This window comes from Heliangelus exortis, chromosome 10 (genome assembly GCF_036169615.1).
Source record: "Heliangelus exortis chromosome 10, bHelExo1.hap1, whole genome shotgun sequence".
NCBI lineage: Eukaryota > Metazoa > Chordata > Aves > Apodiformes > Trochilidae > Heliangelus > Heliangelus exortis.
Window position 1 is genome coordinate 7,124,021 of NC_092431.1, and position 13,888 is coordinate 7,137,908.

A 13,888-nucleotide genomic window follows, 5' to 3' on the forward strand; every position below is an offset into this window, starting at 1 on the left:
GTGGCGTGACGTGACGTTCATCGAGGCACTCGGAAGAGCGGACGAGGGGCGGCGCGGGGCATGCTGGGAGATGTAGTCCTCGTTCGTTGCACCCGCTGTGTGTACGCGCGTCCCTTCGGCCACAGCGCGGCGGAGGGACCGGCGGCTGGGGAGGTTCCTGGGGACCTTTCAGGGGTTGGGCTGCAGAAAACTACCCGGGAGGCAGCGCGGGGATTGTTTATCCGAGGGAGCGTGGAAACGCAGAGCGGCGGGGCCGGGACTCGCAGCCCGCGAATCCCCCGCCGCGCAGGGAAGGTCACGCACGCTGAGGGAGGGCGGGAGGGCTGCCCCGGGCCGGGCAGGGCAGGGCTGCTCAGGGGGTGGGATGAGTAGGGGGAGGCCCCTGGCACGTCTTGAGGCTGTCCTCGTCCTCAGAGGTTGAGTGCTGCCAAGGGGCAGAGGAGCGGATCCCTGAGGGCAGCTCCATGGCTGCACCCCCTGTGTAGGGCGTCCCCTTATGCCTGGGTACAAAGTCCGGAGGTTTTGCTGATCTTGTGTACTGCTTAGTACTGCTTGGTACACCTGTATTGCTTGTGCATCTCAGAAAATGACAGAAAATACACTTCTTTTTTTCCATGGAGCTAATTTTTATTTTTTTTAATATAAAATAGTACATAAGTTGAGTCAATCAGCAGATGTGCCTCGCTACTGCTGGTTAGTTTGGCTACAGGGAGCACCTTATTCTACAAATACCAGTCCTATGGCCAGTGTTTGGAGCTTTTATCAAATAAATTACAGTACTGGGTTAATAAGTATCAAATAGTACCATGAATATTGGTTAGAACTGCTGAGTTATAATTGTATGGACAGATGCAGGGAATAACCATAAAGTGCAGAAATTACACTTTATGCAGAGAAAAGTGAATTTTAAAAACAATGACATGTATGAGGTTTGGGTGTCAGTGGCTTCCTTGTGAAAAAAAATGGGGGGAAAAGCTGCTGGAACTGCTTTTCAACAAGATGGCTGCCACCCCCTGCCAACAAGATGGCTGCACAAGGACAGGGCTCAAAAGGGACAAAGATACCGTGGCTCCAGACCTTCTGTGTTTCACAGGTTATTTAAAATACCAGGCATTTCTTTTCACCTGTCCACCCACCTAAGCTCCAAACAAAATAGGTGCTATTTATATGTAAATGGTAGCAAAGGCTTCGGCTTTGACCCAAAACGTGACTGAGTGGCAAAAAGCAAATGTTGTCTGCAGTCACCATTTCATGCTTGAGACTTGGCAAAGGCAGGAAATTAATTAGCAATGTTTTAAAGTTCTTTCACACATTTCAATAAAATTGTCAGGGTTTCTCCTAAGAGTGAAAACATAAATTTAAATTACTAATAATTTTAATTCAAAATAATATGTGAAAATGAAGTATTAAGTCTACCAGATCTTTAAAACCAAATCAAGACATGCTTTTTTTTTTTTCATTATTTGACAGTCTTGCCAACAGAAACACTAGTTTAATTTTAGTGTTGTTTTAAATTACAAAAAATTAATTTGCATTACTATTTATGCACTTAGTATTAGAGCTGTTTTTAAAGTGTTAAGAGTCCAAAATATATTGCAAGATTTTTAGCCAGCTATGTTTGCTTTACGAGTATTGCAGTGTGTAGTACATTTACATGGTTAAAACTGTTTAAAAAGGCCAACTTAACAATAGTGCTTTTCTTAAAATGGCAGTCTTAAAAAAACAACAATAACTGTAACAACAAAAACATCTTTCCAATCTACACATTTCTCTCACTAGACTGGCTTTGTAGCCTTCTCTTGTTATTCTTTTTTCTTTATGGCTGGCTGATAACAAAACCAAATGAAATGGGGCAACTAATGGCAGTTCCTCTAACAAAGCTGCTTAATTATGTAGAAACATTATATGAAGCCTATACAAGAAAAATAATATGCTCTGAAGTCATTAAACTATTGACAGGAGATTTCAGACAGCAAACAGATGATTACAGAGGTCTCAGTACATTTATGCAGACAAGTAACCAGACTTTCAATAGTTTCATTAAATTCATTAGTATTCAGGGTAGCAGACAATGTACATGCATGAGGCTTTTCAGAGCTGAATCCGTTATGTTTTTGTACAGTCTTTTGTTCCAGAGTTGTTTATACCTGAAAGTTACATGGTTTTCTGTTGTATTTGAAAAGGAATGATAATGCACCCTGTGGAAATTTCCTGAATAGACACTGTTTCAAAATACTAATTGATTTGGTGCATTTACAAAGCATCATGAAATAATGCTTAAGACAAAGTGTTAATAATTTTCAAGCAGTTGTATGAATTGCTCCCACATGGAAAGGGCTATGACTGTAGTTGATACATGGGCCCTCCACACAAGACAGATTTTGTTTTAAAGAAAAACATCTTTCACTCTGTCCAGACCAACAGCCTATGAGTTCACAAAGAAAACACCCCTAGAATAAAACACAAACCACATAGCTATTAGGGTTTACTTAATAAATAAATAAATACTTATTAAAAATAAAGCTGCTATGGCCATTTTAGACCTGTTTCTTAAAGCAGCCATGTTGTTTGGAAAGGTTGTCAACCATCTTGTTGAAAATTATGTGTTTTCTACCAGGAATAGGATGGGAGACTAAAAGGACAAACTACAAACCCATATTTCTAGCTGTCTTTAAAAAGGATCTGAGAATTATTACATAAATGTATTTAAACCAAGCTAGAATTATTATTTGATATTAAACATCAACTTTTTTCCTCTGAATTTTAAATAGAAGCAGAAGCAAGGTGAGAGTTGTGTAAACAAGGTGAAAGTTGTACAAACAAGGTGAGAGTTGCGTAAGCAATTACAAAACAAACTCCAAATAACAGGAAATTGTGATGCCTCTCATAGGCTGTGGGAATATTGAAACATTTATTTTACTACTAATAAGAGTTTAATAATAATTTTAGCTTACAGTGCTGGTCAACGTTTGGACTGGATAATCTTGAAGGTCTCTTCCAACCAAAGACAGTTTGTGATATGAGCAGAGTCCAATGATACCAAAAAAACAGAGAAGTTCTACTTGCCTCAGAGAGGTATGTGCACATAAAATCATAGAATATGCCTACATCTGTGCAGTACTTGCATAGATATGAAAAAGGAGCTGATGAACATCTTAAATTATTCCCATTTAAGAAAACCTAAAGAGATCCACCTATAAATTTGGGGACAGTGTCCAGATGAGCAGAGAGCAAAGCTGTAGGGTAACTGTGTGCAGTATACTCTGCAGTATGCAGGGCAACTCCTTTCCCATGGTAAATAGTTCCATGAAATTCTTACCTGTTGTTGTCCTTTACGCTTTCCCTCTTCACCATCGATCAAGCTCTGGTGGGTGGCAGGCAGATCTATGTGAGGAGCAGGATTCTTCTGTGGCCTACCAAAAAAAAACCTGCACAGCTGGGGGGAGCACCAGAGCACCACAGTCATCACCCCTTCCCTGAGCACATGTCCCAGGGAGCACTTCCTAGGTCCTGTTTTTTTTGGTTTTTTTTTTTTGAAGGATGGATAAGAGGACCCCTGCTCCCAACTTGAGACACTTGGTTGGTTATGTTAAAGAGGCTGTGTTGCAATACCAGCTCCATGGCACTCCTGGCAGAACCATGTTCCTGGCACAGGCATGGGCTGGGCTCCTGGTTACACCCAGAGGAGCAGAGCTGGCAGCAAAGGACTGGGGAGTATCAGATGCAGTGGGTGGAGAGGGGAAGGAGGTGAAATCTGTGATGTTCTGGGCTGTGTAAGTCGGAGGAGGTGGGAGCATAATTAGCATTTGATGAGATGGGGGACAGGATTGCCATTTCTGCAACATAATGTCTGTGTACACAGTGTGATTCTGTAAGCTGTGTAGAGCTACAGGTCCATATACAGTATTTAGAAGTAGGATTATGCTTTTAGTCTGTAGAATCTGTTTCCATGGCAATCCCCAGGTTGTCTCCTTGAATAGATTTAACACTGTGGGATTAACCTCATCTTTATTCACCACTGTTCAGCGTAAATCCCAAGAGGAAAAAAAAAAAAAAAAAAGGCATTACTGTGTAGCAAGTTGCATTAAGTTTCCACTCCAGGGAAAAAAAACAACCGATTACTACTAGTAGTTCTTTAAAAAAATACTCCCATTCATCATCACAGATTTTTAGGAGAGGCTTCTGGGATACTGAAGCCTTTTGCTCTGTAAATGTTAAGAGCCCAAAGGTAAAAGTTCAAGTGGTCGCTGGATTACAGACTTGCTCTGTATGTGCCTCCAGGTCACAAGTTCACTCCTGTCCTTAATGTGCCAGTGACAAACCGCAGTGGCTGCACATTAGGACAGCACAGAGACACTGCCAGGGTGCCTGGTCACCACCCAGGGAAAAGCCACTCAGAGATTCTCATGACAGTAATAACGTGCTGTAAGCAGTCGGTGCAGATCCGAGGATAATTACCTGCTCAAACTCCAGTCAAAAAGTGGTATTTTCAACGACTGCATAGGCTTGACCCAAATTAGCAATACCAAATAACGTACTAGGTTGTCATTAATTAAATTTGATATGCAGGCAGACGAGGCAAACGTAGCTGGGGGAGTACAAACAGGTAATTTTTTAAATCTTTTGAAACTGAGGGGAAAAAAATAGCGTTTGCAGTTCATACTGAAAGTCATAGAGGTTCTGCTTTTAGCCAGCAGATGGAGCTTACGTGAAACAAACAAGCGGAAAAAGCTGCATAATCACCGCAAAAAGCAGCGTTTTGGGGACTGGAGGAGGACATGGAGAAAAAACTAGAAGGTTCTGGGCAAGGCAGGAGCAAAGCAGAGGAGGGAGGGCAGGCAGTGTTCAGGTTATATGCATAGCAACCAGGGAAAAACACACCTATAATGAGTAAACTGATTTAGACCTTAAGAAACAGAGGGGGAGGGGGAAAAAGACAAAAGGAGCCTCACATTAAAAATGCACCTGCTAGTTCCAGCTGATTTGAGAAAGTATGAGATTTTGCTACAGAATTACTAATCCTGTATTTAAGATAGCCCCTTATGCCTCTAAATGCATCAATTTGGTTTTATGAATGACAGGCTCTAACGTTATGTCTTTAGTTATTCTTTACCTCCTCATTTTTTCAAGTCTGCAAGGATTGCGAGTTCCTGTCAGCAATTAGAAGTACAGAAAGCCAACAGTCTTATGCCATCATCTGCCTTTGAGAGTTAGGACTTTGACAAAACACCAAATATTGTGTTTGCTGCTCAAAATACGCCACCTTTGCTTTTATAAATCCATCAAGAAGCAAGAGAAGAAAAGCATGCGACCAGGGAAGCCTTCCCCCACCCCATCCCAAATTGTACAGACCTGATCCTGTACCATTTGTGTATTTCCTAATTTCTCATGAAGTCAGACAGTATTACAGGAGTGCTAGAAAAATAGGAGGTCCCTGCAAACCAGATCCCTTTCAGTTTGTGTCCACTGAAGAAACAGCAGAAGGTCAGCACACCTTTTTAGGAGAGTTTCTACCTTTGTATTCTAACAAAGAGAGAAAAATGGGCAACTTCCAAGGGCAGTTTTGGTGGCAATAACACGACTTTCTCTAACGATCTGGCAAAGCTGAGGCTGCTTGTGACATGCTCTGTTTTAAAAGGGAGAGGATTACAGCCAGCACATGCAGACAGCTATATGACTTGATAGCAGGCAAAATGCTATGTAGTCCCATTATCCCCCCAGGCATATTTGGGCTTTGTCTGCCTCTAAGGACAGAAGCAGAACTAAGCATTTCTGTTAAAAGAACAAATAAGAAAGATATTGAAAATGGATTAGGTTGATTTGCTGAAACACGATGCTTAAAATCCCTGTGCAGAATTAACCCTCTTGGGCCTCAGCTGTTGTTACCTCTTTTTGTTGATGATCTTATCAGCCCTGGCCCATATATTTCCCTAACAATCAGCCTGAATGACCCTACCAGGATATGTCTTTCCAACCTCTGAACTGCTCTCTCTTGTTTACCTTTCAGCTTTAAACATTCTACCTAAGATAATCCAGACCAAGCCTGTATCACAGATCTCACACTTTTTGATCCTGTTCTCCTTGACCTGAGTAGCACTCCCATCTTCCCTGCTGCCATACAATGACCTCCCCATTCCAGCATGCCAGCACACAGCCCCTCCTTTATTCAACTCAGAGCTGCTTTTCTCAAGAGGCCTCCCCACAGAGATAATGAAAAGCAGATTAAGAGATTTTAAAAAGGAGTTGGTTCCCTTGGAATGGTCAGTGTGCTTTCCCTTTCTACAAGTGTCCTCTATACTGTAAATTTTCTAAATCAGTGTTTGTCTGGATGTCTGTGCCTTGACCTCAGCAGGACCTAAGCTGTAGGGCCCCAATCCTACCCATGCATATGCATGCCTTGTCCCTTTGCTATCAGTAACACTGAAAGTCACAGAGTGGTAAAGGAACAAGTGCAGTTATGTATTTGTAAAATCAAATCCTGGCACTTGTCAAATAATATCATAAAAATGCTGTAAAGGACTATAAATTAACATTTTTATCTTTGTTCTTGTGCCACAGAGAGAATGGCAACCTCCAAGGCAAGTGAAGCAGCAAGCTCTATTGACAAGATTTGGTTTGGACTGATTTGTAGGTAAATGAGAATCTTGAGGGGAAATACCTAGTAAAATGTGATGTGAAGCTATGGAGAAATAACAAGGAGTCATCAGCACAAGAACATCCCAGTGGTGCTTTGCCAGTATCCTGCCTTTTTCTTATGCAGCTGAATTTCAGGCACCAGAAACAGAAGATGCTTTGTCTGGGCTTTCCCATGTAATCCACAACCTCTCTCCTGCCTGTCTTAGGCCTCTATTCACTTTATTACTATTATAGTATCCCCTAGAGACAGGCTTAGGAGTCATTCACCCCCAAATGCCCTGTTACCTTAAAGCAATTAGTTATTCTACCAATAATGCATTACATACTTTAATCCTGGTTGTGTGATTGTATAAACTGTGGCTAGCAACTTATATGCATATATAAAAAAATACAAAGTTGACACAGAGGTTTTACTGTTTGATTTAATCAGTGTTGAGAGGAAGTCCCCCAAACCAGGCCCTCACCTCTGAAAGCAACTTCAAGAGGGAACTTTGAAGCCTTAGCTGGGGAATTGTAAATATCTAGCAGTTCATCTGCTGCATAGAATGAGAGGAGTTCTTTGGGTCTGATCTGAGCAACAGGTAAAAATAAGCCACCCAGGCTGCTCATCAGTCAGAGTGACAAACCCCACTCATTCTAATGTGACACATATTGATTTTATTTTTTAATCACTAGTCCAACAGCTGAAAGAGGAAATACACCCAACAGATAGCAACAAAAAGACTCCGTTCCCCTTTGGCTCAGCCTGCAGTGTTTTCCTGTTGTGCCAAGGGAACAACCTCCTCCCCTTTCTGAGGCCTCTCCTCCCAAAGAACAGACATCTAACTCTCCCTGAGTGGGAAGCCTCTTTCAGCGTGCCAGCTGGGAATCAGGGCCCTGGGCTCAATCCCAGCACCTGTGCCTGGTTTTCTTACAGAGCACAGCCAGCTGCTCTTCTAGGGCTGCGAATGTCCCCTACACCCTATTTGTTTTCATTGCTTTCAATAAGGGATGTGAATGTGTTGCTTATATTTGGATTTTTGCAAATACACTGTTTTACATTAACCATAACCAAGTTTATGTTAAGGATCATATCAAGGTACTAACAAACAGAGCTATAACATGGTTTTGGTAATCCTTAAACCAGGGTTGTTGAACCAGTTAGTGCCAAGAACCCCTGTTGAAGGTTAATATTCCTTTTGAGGGAATATGAAGGTGAGCAGGGTATAACTGCAGGCCACTTCAGAAACTAGTGACACAGAGTTTGGGAGGAAGAAGTGTTTTTGATGGCTGGTATTAGTTAGCAAACTTTTCTGGCATTAAACATGGTAGCAGAGAGTGTAATTGACCCTGAGGGTTCACAGGCATTAGATAATTGCTTTGGCTCTGATTTAGTTCACAGCATGTTAGACTAGTGACTTCTATCTGTGGCACCAAACTATCAACTGCAAGCTTCCTGTGTGGAAATAATTATGCATTTTTTCCACGTTTGCATTAAGTACTCATTTATCCAACAGTTCCTATGCAGAGAGGCAAGGTTAGACAGAGAAGACAGTTGTCACTGCTAATAGCTTGACTCTGAAAAGCCCTCATATAATTCAAAAATCCTAATGTAAACAGGAGCCAGACTGGAGCTTGCATTCATACTTCAACAGGAAGGGGATACATAGGGGCCTGGAAAATAATGAAGGTTGGAAGAAAGTGAATAGAAAATGGTTATTATCACTGCTTATAATAATATTAATTCAATCAGTTTATCAGGGAGCAGGGTTTTAAAAAGAATGGAGGGAAATAAATTTTCATGTGAACTTGCTGCCACTGAGTGTTCTAAAACACAAAAATATAAATAAATAGGTTCAAAAAGAAAATAAAATCAAGGGAGATAGGCTTAATGAAGTACGTGCTTATCTAGATGCACGGTCTGGTTTGGAATTTTGAAGTCCCTAATTTACTGATTTTTAGAAGCAGGAATGACTCAGGTGGGTAAGAGCTACTTTTCCTACACCCTGTTACCAGTTCTAAGCATCCATTACTATTTCTCTTTTTGGTTTCCCTTGAGAAAAGGACATGGCTGAGCCTGCTTTGGATTTTAAAAGCCTTTTCCATTCTGCACAAATAGAGGTGAAAGTAAGAGACCATTATAAATGAGTTCTGGGGGCAGCTAATGACAACCATTAGAATGTGAGCCTGAACTGGAACCAACAAGGTGTCTGGTGTGGACTGGAGGGTCACTGTTGGTGGGTCTCAAGCCACTTACTTGAGACATCCATGGCTCTACCCATACTGAGGGGCAGTGACAGTTCAGTTACTTTTAGACAAGAAAAACACTGGTCATGCCATCCTTACAACTCCAGCTGTTCCTGTCACTAACAAAAGAACAAACAGGTTACTCAAGATGGGGATTTTTTGAAGAAAATTGTAATTGCAGTCAGGTCAGAAAGGGTTTCAGTCTAGTTGCTAACTTACACAGAGCTTTTCAGCATGAAACACTACCAGGGTAGACTCACATCTTTGGCTTTCTTACTACAATGTTTCCTCTTTGGACTTTACTGTAAAGTCCAATTTCTGCAATAATCCACCTGGCAACAAGTTACAGTCTATCTCCCTCTAGTGGGTAATTACCCATGAAAGCCAAGAGGAGTCAAGCATTAAAAATTTGCCTTGCACTTACTTTCCATTATCTTCTTTCTTCAGTTTGCTCTCTTCTTCTTTGCTCCAAGATCTTTTTGACAAATGCATTTTCTTGATATCCTCTCAACGTGTCTGCTTTTCCTCCATTTGTGTGCTGTGTGAAGAGCTGGGCTGTTTCAGGGTTTTCTACTTGACTTTCATGTAAATGTAAATGAAAATAAAGAAGCTGTTCAAGAATTAATACAAAATGAAATACTCTAGGTATTAGTGGTGTTTGTACAGAGACAAGTGTGAAACCCCCAGTACATTGCAGACTTAAAAATCTGGGGAAAAGAAAACCTTCCTTACATGGGTACCTGAGGTCTGTAATTTATTTTTTTCTATCTGGAGTCAGTTGAAAGAAATTTGCAGTTGAGTTTTCTTATCATTAAGGCTGATTTATTTGGGCAGAAAATTTTTTGCATTCTGCTTAGTAGTTTGTTCACTTTGCATTTGTTGTTCCATTACCAAAAAAATTAACAGCAAAATACATAAGCCAGCTGTGTTCTGTCTGAAGTTAGCTCTGTAGCAGCAACAGTTAAATATGAAGAGTATTCCCAGAGCAGAGCTGACATTAATTGAGAAAGATTGTGCTCTCAAATATGTTGAGACATGATGCTATAGAAATTGATTTAACCAGACCATGCTTTTTGTCTATGAAACTGCATTTCTTTCCTTTGCAGAGCACATAGGCTATATACTGTTGCTGTTACTCCATTGACATTAATGGAAATATATTAGGGATGAATCTCAAAGGTGTTTCCTTTCTCTGACTACTCTGATTGTTTTGTCTGCTTAAGGACATTTTAAAAAACAAGATGAACAAACCAATATTTTACAAATGAAAAATGGCACACTTAGTTGAAAGAAATTTTTAGCTCAGGCTTGGATAATAATGCATTTCCTGAGTGACAGTAGGCTTTGTATTAATCATTGTCTGTTATCTTTCTGTTTAAAACTCTGAATTATTTGAATAACCAACAGAAAAGACATTTTGCTCCAATTCAAGTGTTTTCCAGATTCCTTGGGACACTGACCTTTCTCTCAGTTTGCTGTGGTAATGGTGTTCCTCAAAAGTCACTAATTAGAATCCCAACAGAGTCTTTATTATGGTAAACTTAAGTATCCAAAGGAGAATGAATGAATGAATGAATGAAATTAAGATAAACTGGAATTTAATTAAAGCAAAAATAATGGATGATTTGTTCTGATGAAATTCTGCACCTGTGAACATTTTATGCAATACATATAATTACATCAAACAGCATTATACAAAATAATTTTGCTATATAACATATCAGGATTATTAACCAAGCAATTTTACTTACACAGGTAAAAATATTGTAGCTTTTGCTCCCTTTATAACTGAGATGTCAACATAACTAATTTCATTTCACTGTAATAAGATGAAATGAATTCCAGTCTTTCTCCTATATCAGTAAAAACATATTTTTATTCAGCTGAGACATTTCATAAACCTGCTGAAGGTAAGAATTGCAGACAGCACTGATACAGAATGTGAAGGCAGGGAGATGGTACTGCAGTAGAAATTTACAGGATTTTTTTTTTTTTTTTTTCTCCAGAGCTTTACTTGTATTGATGGGCAGGAAAAAAGGAATCCAGTGACTATCAGCTTTCACAACCAGCTTGTGAAATGGCCAGTGAGAAAACGTTCTTTTGTTTCCAAATTGAGTACATTTGTTCTAGAATTTATAAAAAACTGTAAACAAAGAAACTTACAGTGCCACATCCTGTTCTTTATTTAGGTTGGATGAGGGCTTCATTTGGCATCACTAAAAGTAGAACAACTGCACTGGGCTAAGCCAAGGGCCTGCAAGTCCCTTTATCCAGTCTGGTCATAGTCAGAAACGAATGCTTGGGGAAAGGCATGAGGAGCAGGGCAGGCAGAGTCAGAGTGTTGCTGCCATCAGTCTGCTCTGCCTGCAGCAGTGACTGTTGCATTTTGTCACTGTGGATAAAGAAATTCAGAATGCAGTCTCGTGGTCTAAACTCAGAGCTGGGAGCTATGAATCTCTGTGTTTTGGTCTTGTCTCTGTCGCCAAGGTTACTCCTAAGATGCTGCGTCCCAGCTCGGGTGTATCTGTGCTCCTGGCAAACCTGTCTCCAAGCCTCAGCACCACAGAAGCACACACAGCCAACACTTATGTACCCACCCTGGCATTCCCACTGTAGTTGGCCAGGACTGGTATTATGGTTTGGAGAGATTTGTTCCTCCCTAATGAACTGCTTAACATCTGTGATTTTTTTTCCCAAAGAGTCACATACTATCCTGGTGCAATTCTTAGTGTGACTCTTTCTGTTTTCCCTATTCCTTCTGGTTCTTCCATTTTTCACATGGTTATCATCACCAGTCTTTGTGGTCCTTGTGGTCCTTGTGCTTTATCTTAAGCTTGTCATCCTTCAGTTCTCATACTCCAGAACAGGAGGCTCAGTGCAGTGTAAAAATGCTGCACACGTTTTCCCTAAATGAGTCAAGGTCAACCTGTCATGTAGCATGGAGAGGCTGCCCCAGGTGAAGCTTCTGATAAAGAGGTGATGCAGTTAGCTTTCCAGTACCACAAGTAATACAATGTTTCAGTCTGCTCCTTCAAAATTCATGGTAACATTTTCTAAAAAAACAAAAAACAAAAAAAAAAAAAGCTCCACCTTGCTTCAGGACTACCCTGCAATTCCTGGCACCATGAGATCACTCTCAAATGGCTCCTCAGCTGCAGGCCCACTTCCAGTGAGCTCACAACTTCACCTTGGTCTTGAAACTCTACCACCTCCTCCTCAACAGCCTCCTCCAGGGTAACCATTGTTATCCCCCCTATTGGTCAGTGATCCCTCCAGAAATATGGAGGGCAGCAAGCTCCACACTCAGGCCACTGCTCAGAACTACTCAACTCAGACAGGTAGAGAGGAAGTTTCCAGAATGCCTGTTCCCTAATACACCTTGCAGTGCAGAGCCTTTACCAGTCTGATGCATTATGTGCCCTCTACAGCCATTGGACACATCCTCATTTCTTCAAGCTGGCTGGGTTGAAGGACAGATCTGAGGTTATTTCTCCCCAAATCCTTTGCACCTCAGGTTGAGCAGAACCCTGGAGAGCTCCAGCTCCTCCTGCCTGCAGCATCCAGCTGAGCATCTGCTCAGGGCAGGGGGCACAGGAGCTATAACTATAGGTAGCCACATGTACGTTGAGGTTCAGTGGTAACCAAATATGTCCCAGGGTGAAAAGAGCAGAAAAAGGGAAGTCAGCAGCAAAAAGTCCAGGATACACACATCCTGGTATTGGTGTGTCAGTGCAGGGCTGTGTATTGTAGATAAATAAGGTACACATGCTTTAGCTGTTTCTGCAGTGAGTAGGAGTGCATTCAAAGATTAATATTTGCTTTATATTGTCCCAAAAGCACAGGTTCAATATATGCATTAGGAAGTATTTATAGGTTGTATATGTGAATGATCAAGGAATTTAGACAGCCTGAACAATCCACAGCCTACACCAAGTCCCCTCAGCCTGGTCCCAGTGGCAGGTTTCTTACTCCTCAGTGTTAGTTTCTCATGCTATTAAAATGGCTACTTAGCTACAGTCTGTAATTCTGAGCAACATTTCAAGTATGAAAAATGATGTTACTTTTTTGGCATTACTACCCAGGTAAAATTTACACCCAGTGTTAAGAATGCACAGCAACATACTACTAACTTGTTTAATATGATAGCTTTGAAACAGTGATATGTTTTCCTTTTACGTTTCTGCTACGAGATCTTTGTTACTACTCTCTTCATTAAAATTCTTTCTGCAATAAAAAAGATTCAATGATTTTGCAAACCAACCTCGTCCCTAGAATGTTACAATTTGACAATTTCAAGGCTTTTCAACACAGACCCTTACAAATGTCATATATTGCAGTGCAGATTTCATCCAGTAGCAGAAAATGTACTGAACACAGTATCATCTTATCAGTATTCTAGTACCATAAGCTTCCTCACTGCAAGCAGGGTTCTGTTCATTACAATGAAACTGAAAATGGAATAACTGAAGGATTGATTTATATGACCTTCACTAAGGAATGTTCTAATTCTGACATAATCTCTCTGATTGAAATCCTAAACACTGTAAAATTGTGATTTATTACCCATAAAAGAAGGAGCTTAGATCTATAGATCAACAGAATACCTAGCATGGAAAAGAGTGGTTCAACAGCTCAGGAATACTGCAAGAAAATGCAGATTGATCATGTGACTTTACTCCAAACATTGTCTGAGCCAGCAAATCCAAGATTGGGGCTGAAAGCAACTGGAAAAACATTATCTGGATGTTTTCACAACCCCACTCTGTCACTCAGAAATTGCACTTAATTATAAAATTTTTTATACCAAAGATAAGAGTGTACTAATAAGTTCAATCATGAACTGATTTGTTTGCTAGAAGTTGCAAGAAATACCTATTAAAACAGCTAATTTATGGCAAAACAGAGCCAGAGCTTGATTCCCCATATACTGCAGAAAAGGCTGCTTTGCCAGGCAGCTCAGTTTTCCTCCTGCACCAGCAGAACAATCTATTCTGTACCATTCTGTCCAAACACTGCTTGTCACAGG

General features: G+C 40.7%; 1 long non-coding RNA gene across 1 annotated transcript; it reads left to right on the forward strand.

Annotated features, from left to right (window-relative positions):
* Positions 1–1,374: 1,374 nt before the first annotated feature.
* Positions 1,375–11,020, forward strand: LOC139800395 (uncharacterized). The gene is made up of 3 exons (XR_011727738.1): positions 1,375–3,075; positions 6,559–6,631; positions 10,869–11,020. It is a non-coding gene; the product is annotated as an uncharacterized lncRNA (long non-coding RNA).
* Positions 11,021–13,888: the final 2,868 nt, after the last annotated feature.